Source organism: Schistocerca gregaria, chromosome 8 (genome assembly GCF_023897955.1).
Source record: "Schistocerca gregaria isolate iqSchGreg1 chromosome 8, iqSchGreg1.2, whole genome shotgun sequence".
NCBI lineage: Eukaryota > Metazoa > Arthropoda > Insecta > Orthoptera > Acrididae > Schistocerca > Schistocerca gregaria.
Genome location: NC_064927.1, coordinates 182,122,746 through 182,149,654, shown reverse-complemented (window position 1 = coordinate 182,149,654; position 26,909 = coordinate 182,122,746). Strand labels below are relative to the sequence as shown.

At 42.1% G+C, this 26,909-nt stretch overlaps 1 protein-coding gene across 7 annotated transcripts in view; it reads left to right on the top strand.

Annotated features, from left to right (window-relative positions):
- The window catches only part of LOC126283962 (aquaporin-like), a 388,928-nt gene that overhangs the window by 116,964 nt on the left and 245,055 nt on the right, over positions 1–26,909 (top strand). The window contains exon 1 of one of the 7 annotated variants that reach the window (XM_049982417.1): positions 6,383–6,496. The exons of the other annotated variants lie outside the window; for them this stretch is intronic. The gene's annotated coding sequence lies outside the window, so the exon portion shown is untranslated. Of the gene's footprint in view, positions 1–6,382; positions 6,497–26,909 lie in introns of those variants that run through there. 7 annotated transcript variants of the gene reach the window in all.

Below are 26,909 nucleotides of genomic sequence, written 5' to 3'. Positions count from 1 at the left end.
GGAGGGACGAATGGGGACGTGTCGTCTTCAGCGATGAGAGTCGCTTCTGCCTTGGTGCCAATAATGGTAGTATGCGTGTTTGGCGCCGTGCAGGTGAGCGCCACAATCAGCACTGCATACGACCGAGGCACACAGGGCCAACACCCGGCATCATGGTGTGGGGAGCGATCTCCTACACTGGCCGTACACCTCTGGTGATCGTCGAGGGGACACTGAATAGTGCACGGTACATCCAAACCGTCATCGAACCCATCGTTCTACCATTCCTAGACCGGCAAGGGAACTTGCTGTTCCAACAGGACAATGCACGTCCGCATGTGTCCCGTGCCACCCAACGTGCTCTAGAAGGTGTAAGTCAACTACCCTGGCCAGCAAGATCTCCGGATCTGTCCCCCATTGAGCATGTTTGGGACTGGATGAAGCGTCGTCTCACGCGGTCTGCACGTCCAGCACGAACGCTGGTCCAACTGAGGCGCCAGGTGTAAATGGCATGGCAAGCCGTTCCACAGGACTACATCCAGCATCTCTACGATCGTCTCCATGGGAGAATAGCAGCCTGCATTGCTGCGAAAGGTGGATATACTCTGTACTAATGCCGACATTGTGCATGCTCAGTTGCCTGTGTCTATGTGCCTGTGGTTCTGTCAGTGTGATCATGTGATGTATCTGACCCCAGGAATGTGTCAATAAAGTTTCCCCTTCCTGGGACAATGAATTCACGGTGTTCTTATTTCAATTTCCAGGAGTGTATATATCTGAAATTTATTAAGTGTTTATTCTGTGTTGTTTAAATTCCATGATCTATGGCAAGAAAATTAGAGTTTTGTAATGTAGATAAGAAAAAAAGCAAAAGAATATTTTGAAATGGTAAATTATAATAATATGAAAATGTTTATATAGTAGAAAACGTTTCTTAAAAGCTGGTTCATTCTTAGGGCATTTGTATTCGTAAAATGTAAGCACTGTAGTGAAGTCCCTTCACAACGGAAGTGGCATGACACGATGTAAAAGGTGGGTTTGGCAGTCTAACTGAGCGGCTCCTTTGTGTGAACGGTATGCAGTATGTGGCTAGCCTTAGCAGGGTACATTTCGACTGTGCTAAGAGAGGCAATTGGAAGCTGCATTAGAACGGATTTATCTCAGATGTGAATCTGGCTATTGTTCGGTATTCATGGCGTTATAGAATGGCTCTAATATGCTGAAAATCCGACGCCAAGAAGAGAATTTATAGAGCATTTGCACATCAAGAACGATGAATACAGTTAGCCGCCATTGCGCCTGCCACCAATCTTCGCCACTGCTTCACCAACTTCACACATTCAATTAAGTAATGTATATGGACATGGAACAGTCAGTTTGTATGTTGTTTCAGTAATAATCACATAAATCATAAATTCGTGTCTGGAACCATATTCTCAATTCTGATCATGAACCTACGTAGTATCCTCACTTCAGTGCTATTGAAACCGACTATCCTGATTTAAATGAACAATTATTGCATTCACGTGTTTAAAAAACGATTTTTTGTCTAAAGAAAAAGGAGTAGTAAAAGCTAAAGCTAAAACTACAAATGTGAAGTTGGATAGGGTTTTGCTAAAGTATCCTTAGTTTATTATAAAATACAGTTTTTTAGGATTACAGTGCAAAATTGAGTAAATATTATTGCAAGGAATACCTGCTTCACAGGTAATTAAAGTTCAAGTATATATAAATCTTTAATGAACAGATTTAGTATAGTATTGTTAGAAGAAAAATTACACACAGTTTTAAAGAAGGTGTATTTGTGGTACCCATAATGAAAGGTTCATTTATTTTGAAGATAAATAAGCCCAGTGTTGTATTTTATTGACTTGCAAAGTAATTTATGAACTACTCCAAGTGAAGTAAGTGATTAGCTTTTTGAGTTAGTCTTTACTGTTGTAATAATCAAACAGCTTTGACTAGTGAAACTATACTAGTTTATGGGTCCCCATCATCCTCTGCCTATTAAGGAAATATTGAGCTGTTACTGTTACTAAGGGAAACTGCTATATGTGTAGCTTCAACAGAATACTCGTATTTATAATGTTATTCATCATTATTTGTGTTTTTCATATCAGTCGAGATAGGAGCACCTCATGTCCAAATTTAGTTCTGCACTTCATGCAGTGACATTTTAGTATTTGATTAAGTAATTCTCTTAAGCGTGACTGCCATTAGTATAAGCTCCGTGCAAACTTATTGCCCCTAATTTACTAGTGTGTATGTTTGTGTGTTATTGGTAACTGTTGCTACACACTGTACAAAGTGCACTATGTCAGTTTGTATCCTGTTTGATATTCAAAAGGAAATCTCAACAAAAGTAACTTTAATAACCAATATTCAATTTTCATAAAAATATATTTCCAAATTAATGTGCCTAATTGGGCTTGCGACCGTTCATTTTTTCATTCATTTACGATTTTACCACTTTCGTTGACTCCCAATATTAAAGCCCGTTTGGGTTTTCTGTTATTTAACCAAATTCGAAATTATAGCCCGATATCCCTGTCCATTAGACAGACGCGCGGTCAAACTTTTAAATCCTCTCAGAGGATACGTTTAGCGTGTTTCACGGCACTAGTGTTATATGCGGATCTAACGAACTTCCAACCTTCTGAATCCGACGATCAGGCCGCACCAGTGTCCAGCCCAGTTACTGCTCGCACTGAGATTGACCACTCACCTGTAGTCGAAAGGGCGGTCGCCTCGGGGCGAGGCAGGTGGCGAAAGACTTCCCAGAGGGCCGCACGTAATGCCTCACCGGTTAGTCTGACAAACAGGTTCTAGGTGCTGTCTCTGCCTGACACTGTCCCTCAGCCAGATGCAGTCGGTTGTCCTGTTTCAGAGGGCAGCTCTGAACATGCATGATTCGGGCAATCACAGAGGGTGGGATTATTGGTGGCTGGGAGATCCAATGTTATGCGCCTTATGGTGCCCCTTAGGAATTTGGCTGCCAAGGAGCCATTATCAAGTCAGTTGCTAGACTGATTTGGATTTATTACATTTATGGTGCCCAGGTGGGGACATATGAATGTCAGTGCAATTTGTTTCACTTCATTTTGACTTGGGCGTCCTGTAAGTGTATGATACACGCACATATATAGTCAAGAACAGGTTCATGCCCGGGGCTTTAAAAAGCCCATGATTTTTCTCTATTTAAGACATGTTTCTCTTGTTATTATGTTTCTCTTCATGTCTCCACTGGTGTCACCTGTCCTTAGAGAATGAAGCCGTCTGCGTCTTCTATAGGCGAATCGTTGGAACTTCATGTATGTTTTGTCTGTGTGTACTGTTTCTCATAAATTGTGGGAAATATTAAGTGAAGAACAACAAATCAGAAAAAAATTACGAAGCAGCTAATACGATTTAGATGTGTTGTTAATACAGAAGTAGGTCCTACTACATGACTAAGCAAATGCCATCACATGTAGGTAGCAGACAGCACTACATTTAACAACAGCACGAGAGTTGGTAGATTTGAGGCTGGTCAAACGTAAAGGCCGTTAGCTTATTATATACGTCCGGAAGTTGTTGATAGACTTCAGCAACGTATCGAAAGTGCAGGCAAGGTCAGCGAAGAGCTACGGCAGACGCCAATGGCCGACATTTGCTGTCGCGCATCTGAATGAGACGGATCGTGACTCCCATTCTGACTGCGGCCTGCCTTTACTGAAGCCACAGGAAGTCTGACGTCATGAAGTATGCCGCACAGAAGGCTTCACAAAGGTGGTACGCATGCGAAGCTCCCACCGACTGTCGCACGAGGAAGTGTTTGCAGCTGACTCGCAAAAGAAAGGCACTGAACTGAAGATCAGATAAGGACTGTCCTATCCACGTCTGTGCTCCGTTAGCTTACTTAGTGACAGAAATCATGATTTGAAATGGTTCAAATGGCTTTGAGCACTATGGGATTCAACTTCTGAGGTCATTAGTCGCCTAGAACTTAGAACTAATTAAACCTAACTAACCTAAGGACATCACACACATCCATGCCCGAGACAGGATTCGAACCTGCGACCGTAGCGGTCACGCGGTTCCAGACTGCAGCTCCTAGAACTGCACGGCCAAACCAGCCGGCAATCCTGATTTGACATGACGCAAGTACGGAGACAGTTATCATCCGAGAACACTAGTTAACTCTGCGGATGATCGGAGTTAGTTATTCGTTTGTTTGAAAGAGTTAGTCATCGAAAGGGAACGCAGTAGGATAGATTTGTCTCAATACTTTTCCCAGCAGCGTTAGGAGAAATTTCAGGTCCTTCAACTGTGAAACTGAAGAAGAAGTGCGTTGGCGAGGCTGTGGGAGTAACGAAACCTTAAGAGATTTCTCGTTTTATCTTGGATTCTGTCACTTCAATGGAAAAATTCACGGCACCCGGTGTGACTCAGGAAGTTTTTACTTTTGGTGCCATTCGAGCATTTTCTCAAATTTACAACCTGCCGCTGTTGCCCCGAGTACCTGGGTAGTATCGACAATCTTGCAGAGTAATGCCAACATTATGAAATGCAGATAGTAAAATTTTACTTTCTTAATATATATCAAAACACGTACACAGCATCTTACTTGAAAATGATTTTCAGTTTGGAAAGAAATACATAAACTTCAGTTTCAATGAAACTTAAAACTCTGTTAATACTAACTTGTTGCTATCGCTTCTTTAAAGCTTATTTTAGTATTTATCCTTCTAAAGTTGGAGACCCAGTCTTCTTCAGCCATTTAATAATTTTATGAAATTTTGCTTAACACCTATTTTTTTGGCGAGGTCATAGGCACCTCGCCGTAACACAACCAGGGAAATGCCATAGAATAACTAGTCCCATGTAGTCACATGGATGACATATTTTTGTTCTTCTTGAGGCGTAAAAATGATTTTAATCGTACTTAAAGTGTAATTTCCAGTATCTTTCCCTCCTTTGAGACGCCGTTCAGTGATCTCAAATGGCTCTGAGCACTATGGGACTTAACATCTGAGGTCATCACTCCCCGAGAACTTAGAACTACTTAAACCTAACTAACCTAAGAACAACACACACATCCATGCCCGCTGCAGGATTTGAACCTGCGACCGTAGTGGTCGCGCGGTTCCAGACTAAAGCGCCCAGAACCGCTCGGCCACAACGGCCGGCCTCAGTGAACTCACTGACTCCACTAAATGTAATGGCTTTTTTGGGGTTTCTTCAGTCCATCTAGCCCTCTCTGATTTACTTTTCTTGTCCTCGTTAACTGTAAACAACATTTTTCTGAAGTTTACAGCATGGGGGAATACCGACACCGTGATGATGCTGCCTCATATTTGTTTATCGGCATTATCCCATTCAGACTTCAAGGTGGAGACCAGAAATTAATGGCTTTGCTAACACTCGAAAATTGATAAAACGTGCTAAAAACGCACTATAAAACGTGCTGTCTACCTACAAAGTAGTTATTGCCGTTAAAAAGGATTGAAAGGCTTACCTCAATTTACGCACAAATCAAAAGTAATCTTTAAGGGGAGTTGCCATACGCTCGTACATAATTGGACCAGATGGGTTCCAGTGACCCACACTTTTAATTTTTTTGGTAGTTGTATAGCATTTTTTGAAAGTATTTTATTAGGATAAATATAAATGGTTAAAGACAAAAAACATACATTCCAAAAATATTTATATTGAACCTTCTTCACTTGTTTCCTTTGAATTTGAAAAGTAGATTGGATAATAATAATATTAATAAAACACCATTTCCTTCAAAATATTATAGTTTACATATGAAATGTTAACAACAAGAGAGAAAACTTTTCTTTGTAGTCTACACAAATTTTGCAAGTGATTTGGAGACACTTACCACAAACAGGTAATTTACATTTCTTACATTATTGTGAAGTTTTCCTGTCTGCTTTCAATGGGCAAATGTAGCACCTGTTAATTTGAAGTACCAGCTACAAAGTCAGGAAAATGAATATCTTCACACACATTTTCTCAATGTTCTTCACTACGGGCATTATAGTCTAAAATAATATTTAATAAGGCATTATGCTATACAATTATGTTACTCAAAAATTTAATAACCTTAAATAAGTCATAATAATAGCAAATTATGTTATTAGCAGTGTGTATTCATTAAAAATAGGGAAACAGAGAACTTACTTAATTAGAACAGCTGGGTCCTCAGGCATCTTTCCACAAAATGACACTGAAGTAAAAATCAACAACAATGAATAACCTACTGTTCTTCACAGTCAACTAAAATGATGAAGCTGGTGATAAACACATGGCGCTAGTAACTTAAGCTTCCAATGTGCCCGAGAAGGAAAGTTTACAGTGGGTGTGTATTGCCAGTTGTGCGTCTGCCTAGCTGAGTGGTGAGTGCGCGCCAGACTGCAGTTCGTTCCCGGCCGTTGTGGTGTGCAGTGGCGCGCTGCGACCCTGCAGACAGTGTGACTGTGTTTCCAGCTAGTGCGCTCGCCGCTTCCTTCTATGCTGTAGCTTCGTAATCGTAAGTACAGTGGAAATGTCTTGTTCACGGAAAACAACGTTGAGGTTTGGCTTAGAGTGGAGCAGTGCACGTCCATCTCCGACCTCCTTTTGAAATGGCTGGTAGTTGACGTAAAATTGGATGATGGTGCATTTTTCGCTGTTCAAGAGGATAACGATAGAGTAGACGTGTCCGTAAAGTGTGTCAGTGCTAACGTTTGTTAATGTATAGTACAAGATAAGAGGGATTGCGGTAAATTTAAACATGATGGAGGTTTAGTAAGCACGTCTGCAATTATTTATACTGGTTTAGGTTTACAATCTGTCAGAAGTTACAGTTTGCCCTTTGAAGTTCCATCTGATAAAATACGACATACTGTGAAGATTTACGGCACGTCAGGGGGTTGGGCACATAGAGAAATGTTTGTTTGATGAATTAAATGGAATCAATGTAGCCAGACTGGATCGCTGATTATGTGGCTCATTTCGAAGCGGGACTCATCACTGAAGACAATTATACTCCGGTCAATGAGTTTCCAGATCGAAGAATCGTCTGGAGACGCCCCGAATAGCAGTGGGGTACTTATCTGACTGTCGATCGCCATGCGATCTGACTTCCAGACAGATAGTATGGGGTGTCATTACATTTCACATCAGGATCGCCTTTGTTATCTTCGGCAGCAATACGTCGACTATATTCTACGCCCAGTTCTGTTAGTGGCAAACCCACCAGGACTTACATTTCAGCAAGGTAACGCCTGCCCGCACGCGACGAGTGGTTCTACTGCTTGACTAACCCTACCTTGGGCAACAAGGTCGCCGGAACTCTCCCCAACTGAGAACGTTTGGAGCATTATGGGCAGGGCCTTCCAGTCAGCTCGTGATTTTAGCGATCTACCGCTCCAATTGGACAGATTTCGCTACAATATCCCTCAGAAGGATATCATCAATTTTTCTGAAATTGTAAGCATTTGATTTTCTGAACGTTTACATCACATCTCCCGATTTACATCCTATTCGGATAATTCCTTCGTGATGCGTCGTTTCTTTTGTCTTAAATCGTATTAATAAGGTTAAAGCTAAAATTTTACGTATGCTGGATGGGCTGAACCTAAGAGCGAAAGAAATCGACGAAGCTGAACAAGAAGAAACAGTGTTGTACAATCTCTTAAGACACAACAAAAGGAGCAATCAACAGATAGTAAAAGGAATACAAGTGGATGAAGGCAATGTAAGAGATTAGACAGGCGTTCTACAGGAAGTTCATAAATACTTCTAAGCCTCCTGTGGCGAAGATGTTAGCGATCATAAAGATGCTCGTGATCTTTTGACACAGGTAGCAGATAAGCTCGATGCAGAACATAATCGGTCGCTATGCAGCTCCATCACAGAAGATGAAATTTTCCAATCATTCAAACAAGCAGAAAATGGGTAGCCACCAGGCTCAAGATGAAGTATTCCTTGAGTTTTATACGAAATTCAGGGAGACTGCGTATTACTGATGTCATGAATTGTAGTTGAACACATGACGTTACTTCGCGAGATTTTATAGAAGGTGTAGTTGTGCTCATCCCAAACTGCGAAATATTTATCCAAAATGGAGCCCAATCTTCCTTTTGAACTCTATAAGACATTAAATAGAATTTTAAAATAAAATTGAAACTGGTGTGGTGAGATAGGAAATCATATCAGACAAATAAACAAGCACTGCCGCAGGCATGTCTATAGTACAGGCCGTAAATGATTCTAAAACTTGATAGGGGTCACGTCAACAACAAAACTATCTTCTGGAAAGCGTTTGACAGAATAAGTCACACGTACCTTTACACCGTAACAACTGCTTAAGGACTTCATCAAGAATTTGTAAACTAGGTTGGAATAAAAGACACCAACCGAGCTGGCACAGTGAAATCAGTTGGCCCTTTGGAGAGGCGGACACCTCCCCATGGGCTCAGATGTGGTAATGTAAACTGTCGCTCAGCGGAAAAATGAAGCATGGTATTGACAAATGAGTCTTGGCTGTCAGTCTTTTGAAAATGCATTAATAATCTCAATAAAAGAGGGTTGATCTACCTAGCGAGGTAAAAGATCCAGTTTCACCCTGATGTACTAGAAAACCTCTACGTCAAACACTTAACACGAATTTTCTGACAAAATAATATCGAGAGGAACAACCCACAGAGCAAATAAAACAACTAATCATTCTGGATATTTAGCAATCTGAACTAATGATTGATTCGCCTGGCGAAGATCGCTAGGAGTATTCATTGATAGATAGAAACGACCGCAATGTCTGAACAGTGATTGCTCCGAACTTGCATGGGATGTCACATGCAAATACCACAACTTAATGGGTCCTTCACGAGCCTTGGAACACCTGATTAACATGATCGCTATTCCCGAATCTAGCTTAGACGAAACTAAGCAGCTTCCCAACGATTGATGATTCTGCTTCCATCTCGCTTGTGCTGTAGGTTCTCACAATGATTCAAGCTGTAGATTGGGGTAGTGGCTGGTTATAGACTGTCTGCTGGGTACCTTCCCTAGGAAGTAACCCCATCCCCATCCAGAGTCATGGGCGAAGTTGGAGAATAAATGAGCTCTTGCAGAGAAGCAAAACTAGTGTGCTCTCGCAGAGCTGCCGAAACACAGCGCACCAGAAGATATGTGTCCTCTCTGCTGTTCTTGAAGTTCATCAAGTTCGCTAATGGCAAGGATCCTTTAAATTCTGGACAACGAAAATATTCATAACAAAATTGCTAAGCTCCCCTTCTAGGAAAAATTATCAGCCGGCCAACAGCTTCTGTTTGCGTGAGCATAGATCCAAAAAGTTAAACGCAAAATTCCTACTCTTCACAAATGCTTTTGTTCCACCAAATCGACGGTTCTCCCACGATGTATTTTTAGGGGCAGCCACTGAAGCTGTTTCTCACATTTTCTACGACAGTAGAGGTCTTGCTTTGTTTTGTTTTAGGACACAGAAGCGACTGAGCTCATAAGTTAAGGAAGTAAAACTTGATTATGCGTTGAGCCCAATCGACGAAGGAAAGAGCTAAAAGCAAGGACTTTTCCTTGGAGAAAGATCCACAAAGTATGTGGCACAGACAGTGGAGGTCCATAACCAAATATTAAATGTTCTTCATCGTATTGCTACGACGGATAAAAAGTAAAACGCAATCGACAGTGCATCCGTCGTGCGCTAAAACAGCCAATAACTCGGACGGCAAATGTACACTTGAACATAAGCGGTTAAAAAAAGGCATAGGGGCAGGAAATAGCGAACCGTAAAAGGTTGATGGCAATGGGTCCAAAGTGGTGGGGGATCACCACGGAACTAATGACGATGGTTAAAATCACAGTACCCATTACGCAACCTAGCTAAAATAATCTCCTCGCGACGTGAGGGCTGAGAGAAGGATGGCCTAGCCGTTGGGAGGAGGTTTAATTTTCCGCAGCTTGTCACGTGAAGAGAAGGCCAGTGGTGACGGCAAAGTGACACCATCTGCCGACAGATAGAGATCATCGGAGGGAACGGAAAGGCTAGCAGGCTGAGGTAGAAGGACTGCAGCATTGGCAGCTGAGTCAGCAGTCTCATTTCCCATGAGATCGACGTTACCAGGAACCAAAATGAACATCATAGATGCTCTCTCAACAGCGTGCAACTGGAAGCTTCCTTGGACCAGTTGCACTCTGTACAGCATACAGAGACCCGATGTACTGGGTGGCCTGATAGAGGGTGAAGAGTTCTGCTGTAAATATTGGACAGTGTTCTGGAAACCAATGCCGAAAATCGGCGGTGCCAATGACGAGGGCACACCGGACACCATGGGTGTGCATGAAGGTGCTAGCGCTAAGCTGAGTGCGAAGATCGAATCCGGAGAAGTGTCCTTTGGAAGCTAATGAATTCCAAAATGAACACGGGCCGCCGCACGAAGCCAAGGTGGTGAAGGGTTCACATCCATCGGGAACGTGACAGGTAGCGTGAAGTTAAGTTGCCAGAGCAGTAGACGAAAGCGAACTCTGAGAGGTAACAAAGAGAAAGTAATCGAAAAAGGGAGCACAGAAGCGGTGGCCGGGCATGGAAGACAAACGGTATGTATTAGTTGAAAATAGTCTTGGTTGCAATTTTAGTTTTTTTATTTAACATATATGCGTTTCACCTTATTTAGATATCTATTGGCTGATCTTAATTTGGTACTTCTTAGGACGACGATGTAGGGCATCATCGAGTACATCGGGCCAACATCATCTCAGTAAATACTTCCCTAATGGACGTGAGTGGCTCCAAGGCCTGCATAACGCGTTCACGTTCACAGGAGCAACTAATGGAATAAGATTGGGCTTAAGTAGTTAGCTGTGGTAACTGCTGTGCGCAGTAGGCTGCATGATGCGCAATTCTCTCCCGACGTCCAAGGCGGGGTCCATCTTTGCAAACACGACACTATGCAGCGCGGTACAGATGGGCCCAACAACATGCCGAATGGACCGTTCAGGGTTGGCATCACGTTTTCTTCACCGATCAGTATCGCATACGCTTTCAACCCGACAATGGTCAGAGAATTTTTTGGAGGTAACGCGCTCAGGCTGAACGGCTTAGACACACTGTCCAGCGAGTGCAGCAAGGTAGAGGTTCCGTGCTGTTTTCGGGTGGTATTATGTGGGGCCGACATACGTCGCTGATGGTCATGGAAGGCGGCGTAAGGGCTGTGCAATAACTGAATGCCATCCTCCGACCCATAGTGCAACCATATCGGCAGCATATTGGGCGAGGCATTCGTCTTCATGGACGACAATTCACGGCGTCATCGTGCACCTCTTGTGAATGACTTTCTTCAGGGTGACATCGCTCTACTAGAGTGGCCAGCATATTCTCCAGACATGAACCCAAACGAACATGCCTGGGATAGATTGAAAAGGGTTGTTTATGGACGACGTGACCCACCAACCACTCTGACGGATCTACCCGAATCGCCGTTGAGGAGTGGTACGATCTGGAACAACAGTGCCTTGCTGAACTTGTGGATAGTATGCCACGACGAATACAGGCATGCATTAATGCAGGTGAACATGCTAGTCGTTATTAGAGGTACTGGTGTGTACAGCAATGTGGATTATCACCTCTGAAGGTCTCAATGTATCTTGGTACAGCATGCAATGTGTGGTTTTCATGAGCAATAAAAAGGGCGGAAATTATGTTTATGCCGATCTCTATTCCCATATTTTATACAGGTTCCGGAACTCTCGAACCGAGGTGTTGCAAAACTTTTTGAAGTGTGTAACTCAATGTCAGTTAATAAGACAGTCAGAAGGCAGTAAGATGCAAGGAAAGGAGACTTGATCTGTAGCTACAGATTGGCGTAGTAGAGCTGTAGAGTGTGATACGTGATGTTTGGCAGGTTCGCGTCTCACGATTCGTCTTCGCGTTGTCCAATAGGTTCTGAGATTCTCTTATTAGTTTCATATAACTGTATTCTGTAAATAAATTTATATTATGTAAATATACGTGCGCTCTCTTTCCGCAGTGTGCGTGTTCGATTGGCTTTATTTTCAAGAGAACTTGCACTACTTGCAGTAAGAGAGTTTCCCCTTTCTTGTTTAGTGTTGTATTACGTATATTTTAAAGGTTTTCGAACCGAATAGGATCAGCGATCGGATAAGATGGAGCTTAAGGTTTTACTAAAAAATGAGAATGATGAAATTTTTATATGTGGAAAACTATTGTAAATTTACATCACACTAACCAGATTAACTGTAATGGAAATTTTGTTAGCTGATGTCTTTTTAGTATCAAACTTCCTTTTATGCCTTATAGCATATGAGTGGATTTTTTTGTTCATGTATAGTACAGACAGAATAACAGGAGTAGCATATGAGCAAAAGAGTGCTTTTTAGTAGATCTGATAAGGAATTTTACGCCTGTCCATTTCCTAAGCAAAATGTTTGATTTGCGGACCGGATACAGCCCACGACTGCCGCTGGAGAGCGCTACCATCATGTATATCAAATCGACGCACATACACCGTACGGACAAACCGTTTCCGAGGGTTCAACAGCACAGTTAACTCGGCACGCTCAATTTTGACGTACGAATGCATGGTCCGTGTGGCATAGAAGCAAGGAGGCCTTGGTAGGTCGCTGGATGGAGATGGCACCACACCTGCACACGCAGGTCAGTAATTCCCGCAAATTCCGAAGAGGGGGGGACATTGAGCTTCGACGCCCCATTAATTCACGTCCAAGATTTGTTCGACGGAGTTCAGCTTGGAGGCCAGTACAGCAATTGAAACTCGCCACTGTGTTCGTTGAACCACTCTATCACACTACTGTCCTTGTGACATGGCGCATTATCTTGTGAAAAATGCCACTGCCGTCGGGAAAAATGATGGTCATGAAGGCGTGTATATGCTCTGATACTCGTTGTCCATCGTTGTGCTTTGCACGAGCTCTACTGGACCTATGGATGCCCACGTGAATGCTCCCCATGGCATAATGGAGCCGCCGCAAGCTTGTCAACGTCTGACACTATAGGTGTTAAGGAACTGTTCCCCTGGAAGACGACGGATTCGCGCCCTTCCATCACCACGATGAAGAAAGTATTGGGATTCATCAAACCATGTAACGCTCTGCCACTTCGCCAACATGCAGTGCCGATGGTCACGTGCCCATTTCTGTCGTAGTTGCCAATGTCCCAGTGTTAACATTGGCTCATGCATGCATCAACGGCTGCCGAGGCCATTTTTAGAAATTTTCGGTGCACTGTGTGTTCAGACACACTTGTACTCTGCCCAGCGTTAAAGTCTGATGTTAGTTCTGCCACAGTACGCCACCTGTCCCGTTTTACCAGTCTGACCAGCTTACGTCCTCCGACATCTGTAATGAGGATTGGCAACCCAATCCGACGATGTCTGGTCGTGGTTTCACCTTACTTTCCCTTCGTGTGGAAGACTCAGCACTCCTCGAACACCCGACAAGTCGAGCAGTTTCCGAAACACTCGTGTCGAGCCTCCGGGCCCTCAAAATCTGCCCTTAGTCAAACTCAGACAGATCATGCGCCCCTTCGTCATTCTACACACGGACAGTATACTACATGCACCGTCCGTGTATCTGACTAGGAGTTATTCGTCGCCCGGTGACACTGCTATCGACTGAACGGGTTTATATCGATAGTAGATCAGTGGTCATAATGTGGTCATAGTATAAACTCGTGTAATTCAGAAAATTCGCCAAATAGTCCACTATAGCTAAATGAAAATCGCAGCCCGATACGTTTAATCGTTCTGCATACATTTGGAGCTTCCTGTGATAGCTGCTCTGTATTAAGTATGGTATCTTTGTCGTAAAATGTTATGAGAGGAAAACGACTTTCATTTTTTCCCGATAGCTGACATAAAATAGTGCAGTTTACACGTTTATGAAGTAACATTAGTAGTGGTTTGGACTTGACTGATATGCGTACCTCCAGAAACTTTCTTTCAGTGTAAGTTTAATATCTAAGCAATTTTACGTCGCTTCTGTCAATTTTGAGCCGCACATTAAAACAAAATACCCCATTCTGGACGACGTTTACACTGAGTGAAGGAACATGGTTTCGCCTGAAAGTAGGCCAAGTAAATCTTAGCAGAGGCCGAGGGTTAGGTTCAACACTACAGCACAATGAGAGGACTTGCTGCAGGTGATAAGCTCTTGCCTCCGTCCAACCTCTTAGCAGACTTACTTTGCCACTTATAGAGGAATGTACAGTTTAGCGTGGACTCCTAACTGCAGCATTACTTGGTGTTTTTGATATTGATTTATAAATTTGAAAAACAGAGAGATGGTCCACGCGATAAGCGACAGAAAAAAAGCAACCAGGCATTGAACATCGGACGTTGGGATTTGTAGTCTGATACCCACAGAGCCACCAAAGACCCATGTATTATAGAGTTTGACAGTAAAACAAAACCTTTGCTAGTAGTTACGAGCGGTTATGAACTTGAGTTGAAAAACAGAGACTGCAGGAAATAGTTCCAAGCGGTTTTGACTACCGCATGAAGCTGAGCCATTCGGGGTAAACGATCGGGAGGAATTTTAAGTGCCTGTGTCATTACTGACGTAGTCACGTAGTTTGTGGGAATAGTCTTGAGCGACTTCTCTAGATAACCGAAACAAGAGAGGCTGAGGTACACACACAATCTACACAACAGTCGCGGTAGCCCATCTCATAGTTCTCAATGAGAAGTAAATAAACAAATAGCATTTGCATCCAGGCGAACGCACGATCCCACATAATTTGTACTCGCTCTCTCTCTCTCGACACACACACACACAGACACACACACACACACACATAGTTGTGTGTGTGTGTGTGCGCGCGCGCGCGTCAGGAGAGAGAGAGAGAGAGAGAGAGAGAGAGAGAGAGAGGGAGGGAGGGAGGAAGGGAGGGAGACAGAGAGAGAGGAAAGGACGAAAATTCTTGTGTTAAAACCCCTATATACATTTTCTGTAATCCTGCTTCCAGTACTAATTATGTGGGATCGTGCGTTCGCATTGCTGCAAACGCTTTTTGTTTATTTACTGCCCCAAACCAGTTTCAGAGAAATACCGCCATCATCAATGGGTTTCTTTATTCTTTTAACTTCAAATTCATTACATAATATCTATGTTTGTTGCCGTTCTCCGACATACAGCATGTCCCTGTAGCTGGTCGACATTCAGGTGTTCTGAAAACGTTGAAAAAGCGTAACTTTTTACCATTTGAAATATTACGCAATTCTACTCACTGGATGAAATACTACCAAGGTGGAAATTTGTCCTTTATCTGTGCTTTCGGAGCACTCAAGGCCAACAAGCTAATATGAGCTACTGTATACCGAGAAATCGGCAAGAAACGTGGAAATGACTTTAAGTAAAAAAAAAAGGAAAAAAATAAACCCACTGACGATGACGATATTTCGCTGAAACTAGTTTGGGGTAGTAAATAAACGAAAAAGTTTCCCTCAAAGCGGACCCACAATCCCATATTGCTTTGCGCAGGCACGGACCAACACAAGAGTTTCAGTGACTGAATACGAAAGAGAGGGTGCTGACGGTGACGTTGGAATAACGAGCCTGTCCTTGGCTCGTGGTGGTGCAGTTTAGACAAAAATTTGTCATTCCTGCGGTTCCTGTAAGAGAGAGAGAAAGATATATTACCACTCTTGTTGATTGGTCCTAGCTGGGATAACCTGAAAAAGAAAAAGACACACTCTGTTGAGGGATTAGTAAAAACTTAATCCCTCAACAGAGGGTTCTGAAAACTAAAATGTTCATTTTTTGTGTGAAAGCTCTTGAATCTTTTTAAATAAAAGAAACGTTATTAAGATTCTACAACTCTATTCCTCACGTCTGCATATTTATTCCTCAACTAGTCACCCTGGCGAAGAACACATTTCTACCAGCGAGAGACCAGTTTTTTGATGCCGTCGCTGTGGAATGCTTAGCTTTGTTGACGGAGCCGTAACGTCACACCCTGCTCACACCGGTTCATCACTATCAAAGTGAAATCCTCGAAGGCGTTCTTTAAGTTTCGGAACAGATGACAATCGGATGGGGCCAAGTCGAGGCTGTACGGAGGACGATGGATGGCAGTGAACCTAAGGCGTCGGATCGTTGGAGATATCATAGCGCTCGTGTTTGGTCCTGCATTGTCATGCTGAAGGAGAAGGTGCTTCATGTGTGGATGAACTCTTTGAATTCGAAACTAGATCACAGCATTATGTTTCTCACACACCGACGCAGTTACTTTACACGCCATAGTTCGAAGACCTCTAGTGGCAGGGGGCTGGAAATATATAGTCTTGAGGAATAAAGAACTAGAAAATTAACAACGTTTTAGGAGTTTTAACGTAACAACTGGGAGGCGTTACTTTTCAGCACGGCCTCGCACAAGTTATGCTTGATCTGTACTTCAAACCGAATGTTGCGATGTATTTTAGCAGATGTTCGTGGGATATACGGCAGAACTTATTATGCAAATTATATTGTATATGATGATAAAATGTCTGTTTCTGTGCATAAGTGAACTAAAAGAAAAGCTTGAGTAGAACTTTTCTTCCAAATTCGTCATTAATTCTACATAAAGAACCATCATTATTTACAAAATTATGCGTATTTACATACGCATAATTAGTTCACTACTGTGCATAAGTGAACTAAAAGAAAAGCTTGAGTAGAACTTTTCTTCCAAATTCGTCTTTAATTCTGCATAAAGAACCATCATTAATTACAAAATTATGCGTATTTACATACTACAGCAAAGGTAAGAGAAAATTTAGCACCTCGCACATCGAAAACATCATGGTTAAATGGCATAACACACAAAAATTACCTGAAATTGGCAATAATTTCTCGAAGCGCGTCTTGCTAAAGACAAATGAAAATAAATTCGTGACTGGTACTAAAAAAAAAATATTTTATCAACAGAAGCATTGTTTTTACAGTCACTAAATAATAAATTTAAATGTTATTTTTTTCTGTAAGAATTTGAATAGACTTGTGCAAAAGAGGAATGTGGACTACTGACAAGAAGCGAATAAAAACTTTTTAAATGTGATGATGTAGAGTAATGCTAAAGTTTAGGCTGGTAGATCAGATAATTAATGAACAAGAATTGAGTCGTACCTGGCAGAAAAGAATGAATATGTAGAGGGAGATCAATGCAGGTTAAAACGTATGTAGCTTACAGAACACAGAAGTGAAGGGGCTGGCACAGAAAAATTGCCAATATTCGGACTGCAAACGGCCACACCAAAAAGTTACGAAGATTTTCATTGCAGGATCATTGTACATTCTGTGTTCTAGCCACTTCAATTAGTTAATATGATTCAATGTCTGAAAGAGCCTTTCGTAAGGAGCGAAATTTACTTCTGCCGTAGTTTAAGACTACAGAGGCTCAAGTTTCTATCGTCGCTAAGGTCAGCAGTGGTCATGGGAAGACAGGACTGTCAAGCGTGTAACAGAAGAAGAGGTTATGTAGATGAGTGGCTGCATACTAAAAGAAACTTTTAGACATGGTGATAATAAACATAAAAAGCTGATGTGAGTTAAACAATTCATTACAGTGACGCTCTTTTTTTACTGTTACGTTATTTTCTAAACAGCCAAAATAGCAATAATTTATATTCAGTTACTGTATTCGGCTAGAAACCGTCATAAGAGTGGGTTCAGGATTATAGTCCTTCAGGATTATGGTGCCGTTGTGACATTACCAGTGACGACGGATACCGCTACCCAAATGATATAAACATCTGAGCCATACTCCCAGCTCAGTTAAACGATGATTTGTATCAAAACCGGAATTAAGAATTTTTGTAAGCAAGTTTTTACCAAAAACAAAATTGCTCTAAGCACTATGGGACTAAACATCTGAGGTCATCAGTTCCCTAGACTTAGAACTACTTAAACCCAACCAACCTAAGGACATCGCACACATCGATGCCCGAGGCAGGATTTGAACCTGCGACCGTAGCAGTAGCGCGGTTCCGGACTGAAGCGCCTAGAACCGATCGGCCACAGTGCCCGGCTACCAAAAACAACTGATGATTTAATTTGCACAGACATAATGTCAAAAATTGTATGCAGCATAGCTTTCGCATCTGTGCTCACTAATCAACATTCACACGGAATGCTCCGACACATCTCAAGCTCAAGGGAGTAGTTTGAGCATCTTACGGTTCAAATGGCTCTGAGCACTATGGGACATAACTTCTGAGGTCATCAGTCCCCTAGAACTTAGAACTACTTGAACCTAACTAACCTAAGGACATCACACACATCCATGCCCAAGGCAGAATTGGAACCTGCGACCGTAGCGGTCCCGCGGTTCCAGACTGTAGCGCCCAGAACCGCTCGGCCACTCCTGAGCATCTGACTCTGTGCCTACAAGTACGCGCAGTAAACTGCACTCCTACGCTAGCCAGACGACCTCTCTAGACGTTCACCAAAGACCAAATATCAGTTGTAACCCGCATCTAATATTACACCAGAATGCCGTAACTTTAGGCAATTCCACGTTTCACAACAGACGAAAAATGCCGCGATAATAGCTGGAAAGAGGCTTTAAAAACAGCTGTCATGTGCCGGAAGGTCGCTTGCCAAGTAACAACGTCATCAATCGCTGGCGAGGACGGATTAATAGTTAGACGTGCGTTAAACACCTCGAGGTCATCACTTTGTCTCTCTGTTTCTCCTCGCATCTGACTTTACACGGAAATAAGTAGCGAAAAAAAAGGGAGAAGAATAGTGAGAAACCAGCATACACATCTACGACTATATTCTGCGACTCTTGATCAAGGGCGTAGCAGAGACTTCTTCTTGCATCATATAGTAGGACATGTCCTTCTTCATTTACTGGTGGCTTGTGAGACGTTGTTGCGTAAATGCCTCTGTGCAACAGAATTGAGCTTTGGTTTTACTTTTCTGTGGTGTAACGGACCGGCAGGGGAGTGATCAGTCTGACTTAATTACGAGCACCATGTTTAACAATATTTATTACACACAGTATTACTTAAACACACAATAAACATCAGGCGCCACATACAGTTAAAATATTTGTTTCGTTTAGAACATTTCTACATACACCGTTACGACGGAAGATGGTTATAACAAACTTACAGTTTGCATTCAAAAATAATTATTCTAATAATTTTCTCTTGTTTCAATGAATGTCTATCATACAACACTGCCCACTTCTGTCTGATTTTTCTTATATTGTCCACGTGCTTCACTATAGTTTTCACTTGGTATTTACATACAGCTTTCACCACCTCTTTTAGTGATCTATCGACGTTCCCAAAGCGTCCCGTGCCGCAAATTTAAGCCTCCCGCCAGCACACCGTGCTCTCTGTTTCGCCGAAGGATGTCGCCATGCATACACACCGCCGCAGCACTCTAAACTGACGTTACGTCACAGCTTGCGACTCTAGTGGACAGACAAATATTTTCAAGCAGCCGCTTTCAGAATTTCGCCTCAGATTCGATGCACTTATAGACTTAATATTAGTACAGAAGGTTACAGGGAGGAATTTACATCAACGCAGCACAGCGTTATTAAACATTACTAATATTCAGAGATTATATAAGTGCATCAACATTCAAGTATATATTTCTACCAAGAGCATTAGTCTCACTGTATGTAGTTCAGTACCACAATAGAACCCACAGCACTTCGCAGTTAAGTATACCTCAATTATCAACTTACGTAGGCCTATTGTAAATAAACTTATTAATGTATTACCTTATTGTACATGTCTGATCGTTTTTATTAGCCATCTCTATATCGACAGCGAAGGGATATGATACTGTGACAGTGGGGATTGGAATGCGGTTATAGGTGAAGGACTAGAAGAAAGGGTTACGGGATAATATGGACTTGTTACTAGGAGTGAAAGAGGAGAAAGGCTAATTGAGTTCTGTAATAAATTTCAGCTAGTAATAGCGAATACTTTGTTCAAGAATCACAAGAGGAGGAAGTGTATTTGGAAAAGGATGGGAGATACGGCAAGATCCCAGTTTGATTACATCAAGGTCAAGTAGATATTCCTAAATCAGATATCGGACTGAAAGGCGTACCTCAGATCCCGATTTAGCAATGACGAAGAGTAGGCTGAAGTTTAAGAGACTAGTCAAAAAGAATCAATGCACAATGAAATGTGATATTGAAGAACTAGGGAGACGCTTGAAGTTGTCTGAGGCCATAGGTACTACAATAAGGTATACGTTGGTAGGATATCAATTGAAAAGGAATGGACATCTCCAAAAAGGAGAGATCACAGAAGTTGGAAAAAATCTGCGAAATAACCATGCATAACAGAAGTACTTCAGTTCATCGAAGAAAGAAGGAAATACAAAAATGTCCAGGGAAATTCAGCAATATAGAAATACAAGTCACTTATGAATGAAACAAATAGAAAGTGCAGGAAAGCTAGAAGTGGCTACATGAAAAATGTGAAGAGTTTGGAAAATAATTGATTGTTGGAAGGACTGACCCAGTATTTAAAAAAGCCGAAATAACTTTCGGTGAAATTAAAGTAAATGTGGTAACATTAAGAATGCAATGGGAATTCCACTGTTAAATGCAGAGGAGAGAGTGGATAGGGGGAAAGAATACATTGAAGGTCTCCATTAGGGGGAACGCTTGACTGATGACGTGGTAGAGGAAGAAACAGGAGTCGGTACAGAAGAGATAGGGGATCCAGTAATAGAATCAGAATTTAAAAGAGCCTTCGAAGACTTAAGATCAAATAAGGCAGTAGGGACTGATAAAATTCCATCAGGCTTCTAAAATCATTGGAGTAACTGGTAACAAAACGGTTAGTCACGTTGGTGGGTAGAATAAATGAATCTGGCGATTTACCATCTGACTTTCGGGAAAATAGCATCCTCACAATCCTGAAAACTTCAAGAGCAGCTTAATAGCTCATGACTCCAAGTTGCTGACAACAATAATATACAGAAGAATAGAAAAGAAAATTGAACATGCGATAGTTGACAATCAATTTGGCCTTAGGAAATGTCAGGGCACCAGAGAAGCAATTCTGACGTTGCAGTTGATAAATGAAAGCAGAACTGAAGAAAAATCAAGACACGTTAATAGGATTTCTTGACGCGGAAAAAGCGTCTGTCTATGTCAAATAGACGTTCGAAATTTTGAGAAAAATAGGGATAAGCTATAGGGAGAGCCAAAAGCGAACATTAAGAGTGGTAGACCAAGCTCAGATTAAAAAGAGTGTAACACAGGGATGAAGGATTTCGACCCTACTATTCGATCTATACATCGAAGAAGCAATGACGAAGATAAAAATAAGGTTCAGGAGTGTAATTAAAATGCAACGTGAAAGGATATCAATGATAACATTCACTGTTGACATTGTCATCCTCAGTGAAAGTGAAGACTAATTACAGAATCTGCTGAATGGAGTGAACGATCTAATGAGTACAAAAGGAGGATAGAGAGTAAATCGAAGAAAGGCGAAGCTAATTGCAGAATTGAGAACAGCGAGAGGTTTATCATCAGGATTAGTGATCACGAAGTAGATGGAGTTAAGGAATTCTACTACCTGATCAGAAAATAACCCACGGTGGAAGGAGCAAACAGGACACATAAAGCGGACTGGCACTGGCAAAAAGGGCATTCCTGACCGTGAGGAGTCTACTAGCATCAAACATAATTCTTAATTTGAGGAAGAAATTTATGAGACTGTACGTGTGGAGCACAGCATTGTATGGTACTGAAACATGGACTTTGGGAAAACCGGAACAGAAGAACAAAAGCGTTTGAGATGTGGTGCTACAGACGAATGTTGAAAATTTGGTGGTTTAATGAGGTAAGGAATGAGGAGGTTTTCCAGAGAACCGAAGAGGAAAGGAATTTATGGTAAACACTGACAAGAAGAAGGGACAGAATGGTAGGACATCTGTTAAGAGATTACGGAATATCTTCCATGGTACTAGAGGGAGCTGTAGAGGGTAAAAACTGTTCAGGAAGACAGAGATTCGAATACATCCAGCAAATAATTGAGGACGTATGTTGCAAGTTCTACTCATAGATGAAGAGTCTGCACACGAGAGGAATTCGTGGCGGGCAGCATCAGGCCAGTCCACGGCTTTTCTTTGTCGTCCCAGTGATACAGTCTTAATCGCATGTAGTGCCATGTTGCAATGCCTGTAGCTGTCTGATCTTTGAGCGATACTGCAGTGCTTGTGTCGCTAAGAAAAAAGATGCAATGTTCCTTCAGAGATGCACCCACATCTGAAGAAACATTCCGTCGTACTTAACAAAACAACAAACCTAATTTTAAACATGTCTTGCCGGCCAAAGCGAGGCTGAAGACACATTTAGAATGACCCAGAACAGAGACAAAAGAGAGAATATTTGAGTACGCAGGATGGATTTTTTTCTCTGCAGTGGAATGTGCACTGTATTTATTTTTTTCGGGTTGTACCCATACTTGAACACTGAACCTAGACTTCCGAAGATTTGTAGTCGAGTACTCGTAAGTGAATTCATTTTAATCTACCAGGAACTTTCAGGGGCGGCGTAGCTATGTTAACAATCTCGTCGCTGTCAACGATAGATGGAGGGAAGTAACTGTTATTTCCACTCTCAACCATGTAAGTGTTTATCCGCAAGCGTTAATAGGACTCTGCATACATTTCTCCAACAATCCTTTGTATGTGTTACCTTGGAGCTTAGGCAGAGGGACTTCCCGTTACAGCTTTTAGTGATTTATGGCTGCTGAATAAGATTATATATCTATGTGCGGGTACATAACCATAGTATCCGAATGCAAATCCAAGACATTAGTCGCTCCGCCACATGGATCAGTTTCTGAATAAAATGATTGCGGCAATGTATTGCAGAGTGCGAAGCTACCGATCCTGTTTGGTAGGTATTCTAATTTCGATGGTCTCTCTAATAAGATAGTTGAAGATACAGGACAAAAGTTTCATTTTGTCGAACAAAATACCTTGCTTACTCTTAAGGTACTGACGTTATTTAAAGATTTGCGTGTACGTTATTTGTTTGTAGTCGATACCGAAACCGTTGGAGCGTTAGCTCCCAGTTTGTAGGCAATGAAGGTCTTCAGTCCAGAGACAGGCTTGATGCAGCTCTCCATGCAACTCTATCCTGCGCCATCTTCTTCGGCATCTTCATTTCCAAGTACCTACTGCAACCTACATCCTTCTGAATACGCTTAGGGTTTTTATTTGGTCTCCCTGTACGATTTTTACCCTCCACGCTGCCATCCAATACTAAATCGGTGGTCCCTTGATGCCTTAGAACATGTCCTTCCAAACGATCCCTTCTTCTAGTCAAGTTGTGCCACAAATTCCTCTTCTCCCCAATTCTATCATTGGTTATGCAATCTACCCAGCATTCCTCTGTAGCACCATATTTCGAAAGTTTCTATTCTCTTCTTGTGTAAACTGTCCATCGTCCATGTTTCACTTCCATACATGGCTACACTCCATACAGATACTTTCAGAAAAGACTTCCTGACATTTATATCTATACTCGATGTTAACAAATTTCGCTTCTTCAGAAACACTTTCCTTGCCATCACCTGTCTACATTTTATATCCTCTCTACTTCCACCATCATCAGTTATTTTGCTGCCCAAATAACAAAACTCATCTCATTTCCTAACCTAATTCCCTCAGCATCACCTGATTTAATTCGACTAAATTTCATTATCCTCGTTTTGCTTTTGTTGTTGTTCATATTATACTCTCCTTTCAAGACACCGGTCCATTCCGTTCAACTGCTCTTGCAGGTCCTGTGCTGTATCATAAAAATACTAAACGAGTGCTGGAAAGGCGTTTTTGTGGACAACAGTTTAGTTAGCAAGTGCCGGTGGCACACGGTGCTGTGGTAGGAGGGACCAGTTGTCGGGAAACTCCCGCGAAAGAGCTTCTGAGAAGAGGAGTTCGTGGTGAAACAGCGGAGCTCTCACCACGACTTGTGGCGGCGCAGTGGTGAATATTAGCCTGTCGGCACTGCGCTCGCCTCGCGATTTCTTCTCTGTATCGTCACCGTTCATTAACTCGTCTCGGCTGTCAAATCATTTCGTCGAATCTGTAGAAATGGTGACTCAAAACCAGTGTGGAAATGTATAATGCCTGGAACATCAATTTTTGCGTACAAATGCAGGTATTTATCTGATCACTCAGATCAATCGGACAGTGACCTGGCGAAAAGGTAGCGAACAGGATGTCTATTGTGTAGTAATCACCGATGAGAGGAGGTTTCACCAAGACTAAAGGAATCTTTTGGCATTTTCCCGATTCCGCTAGATATCGATTCCAGATACTACTAGTTGACCACATAGCATCTAGCCAGTTGATTCGAGGTTTTTCTTTTTTTTTCAAATAAATTGGTCCATGGCGTTTCTGTGATGTACGATAACTGAAATTCTGATTCGCTTTTTTGTCCTGCAGTCTGGTGTTCTTGTGGGAATGCTCACCTAGTAGCTTAATGGGGCCAGATGAGGACGAATCTGGAAAATGCGGCCGGCCGCGGTGGCCGTGTGGTTCTAGGCACTTCAGTCCGGAACCACGTGACTGCTACGGTCGCAGGTTCGAATCCTGCCTCGGGCATGGATGTGTGTGATGTCCTTAGGTTAGTTAGGTTTAAGTAGTTCTAAGTTATAGGGGACTGATGACCTAAGATGTTGAGTCCCATAGTGCTCACAGCCATTTTTTTTTCAAAAAAGTGCGTCGCAGCAGCACGAATCGAAACGTGAAGTGTTTCAATAACTGAAGATCAAATGGAGCGTTTATTTCTCCAACAATACGAACGAAAATATTCTACTCCAAAGTTCCATTGTTGCCAAAGCAATTGCCCTACGAAAGACATCTTCGCCTATAACTGTCAGTGTACCATAAAAGGTGATATGACAATGTTGTTTCTCCCGACCATATTGTTGTATGAGCGGGTCAAAAAGTTTCAGTTAGTAGGTCGTACAGTTCAGAGACTGTATGTCAATCAGGCAAAATCTCCGTGAGCACTGAGCCAGTTATCCCACCGACGCACCACGTTGAAGACAAGCGTTTTGTAAAATACTGTGTCTTACTGCTTGAAGAAGTCCGCAACTGCTTGCTGAACATCCTCGTCCGACAGGAATCGTAGGCAATTCAAGGCCTTTTTTTAAGAAACCGAAGGCGTGATAATCGCTTGGGGTGAGATTACAACTAATAGGAAGGGTGATCGAGAGTCTCCTGTTTGTCTATAATAGATGAGGCTGGTCTCCCAGATCGACAGACATTTTATGTCGAACCGCAACCAGCACAGAACCGACGCACCATTCCACAGTGGTGATTTTCGACAGACGAGCTGCGCCATACACATTCTTCATTCTTCGACGGAAGTCTACCGGTATTTGTCCTTCGGCAGCAAATAAGAAAAGAAAAGCAATAACAGCACGTTGGTCCTATTTGGAGGCATTTGGTGGTAACGTCGCTATAGCTCAAGTCTCCGCATTTGCCACACTCACGTCGGAAAGCCAGGAATGCCATACTAATCTCCGGCCTACATGTCGGCGCTTATATACCCGCTTCGGAGTCGCGCTACGGTGAATATAATGCACATACACTGCATATACACTGCACAACTGCTTGATGTACCTCGCATAAACATTTTCAGTTTTCTTGCCGCGTAAAATCTGGGCAAAGCCTCAAGCTTTCGACGGTCACCTCCGTCGTCTTCGTCAGGACCACCCTCAGACTTGAAGCTGCATGAAAACCGCATGTTTGATACAAAAATATCCTCCGGAGAAACTTCATTCTCATATAACTTTCTTTTAATTGGAGGACATGGCGCGCAAGTCAGTTGCTTTCACGACGGCGGTGGAAGGGGTCGTCGGAAGCTTGAGGCTGTACCCAGATTTGACACAGCAACAAAACTGAGAACGGTTTATCCAAAAATGCTACTTAGGTTGTCTTGGCATAACTAATTTACTCACAGGGGTTTCGGACACATATTTTATTTAGTTGGAGGAATAAAATGTTGTCGTAGAGCAAAGCATTACAAAAATTTCTGCACCGAGCCACTAATGAATTTTTAATTAGTGATTACGCGGAATCACTGCCCAATTTCATATCAGTGGAAGAGAAGACTGTTATTTACTTGAACACTGTGGAACGAGAAAAAAAGAGATATAGGTAGTTTTCTGATCGTAACGGTAATACGAAAGAATAAACTGAAATTTGACTTCGTGTATTGGAAGCACAGTACCTTTTTTTTTCATAAATAAACTGGAAGCAGTCTTGATCGCATAAATTTTTTAATGTGGTGACCGGTTTCGATATTATTATAAGATCATCTTCAGACCAGAGATGTCTGCCGGAGGCGGTGGCACATGGCAACCCTTTTGCTTGTGGCTGGTGGTGTACTGCAGTTGAAACAAAAATGTCTAGTAAATATGGACTCTAAAACACATATCTTAAGAGCTATGAGCGCTTGTTGGGTAAAGATATTTCACAACAAGGGAAAATGAACAAGTGCTTATAGCTCGTAACGTATCACTTTGAAGCCAAAGTTTGCCGGACTTTTTTCTTTTTTTTTGGCTCACATTTCCACGTCTCAATAAACTGAAAGCAAAGAGCTTGCAGTAGAACAGATTTTTTTCACAGTATCGAAGATGAAGAAGAACTCATAACTCTTAGAGTATGCATTTCAGAGCCCATGTTTAGTAGGCGTTTTTGCTTCGAATGGTCCCTGAATGTACGTCCAGGGACACCCTGCAGAAGTAAAACAATTGAAACGAAATGAGGCAAGCGCTCTAGAATTTGGAATTGGAATAAGAAGTATGCAATCAACAAACATAATCTTGAAGTAAAGTCTAACATTAATGTGAAACACTATTTATCTTTTTAATTAATTTATCTGGGTGAATAGTTCACTCAGAGGATCCGGTATC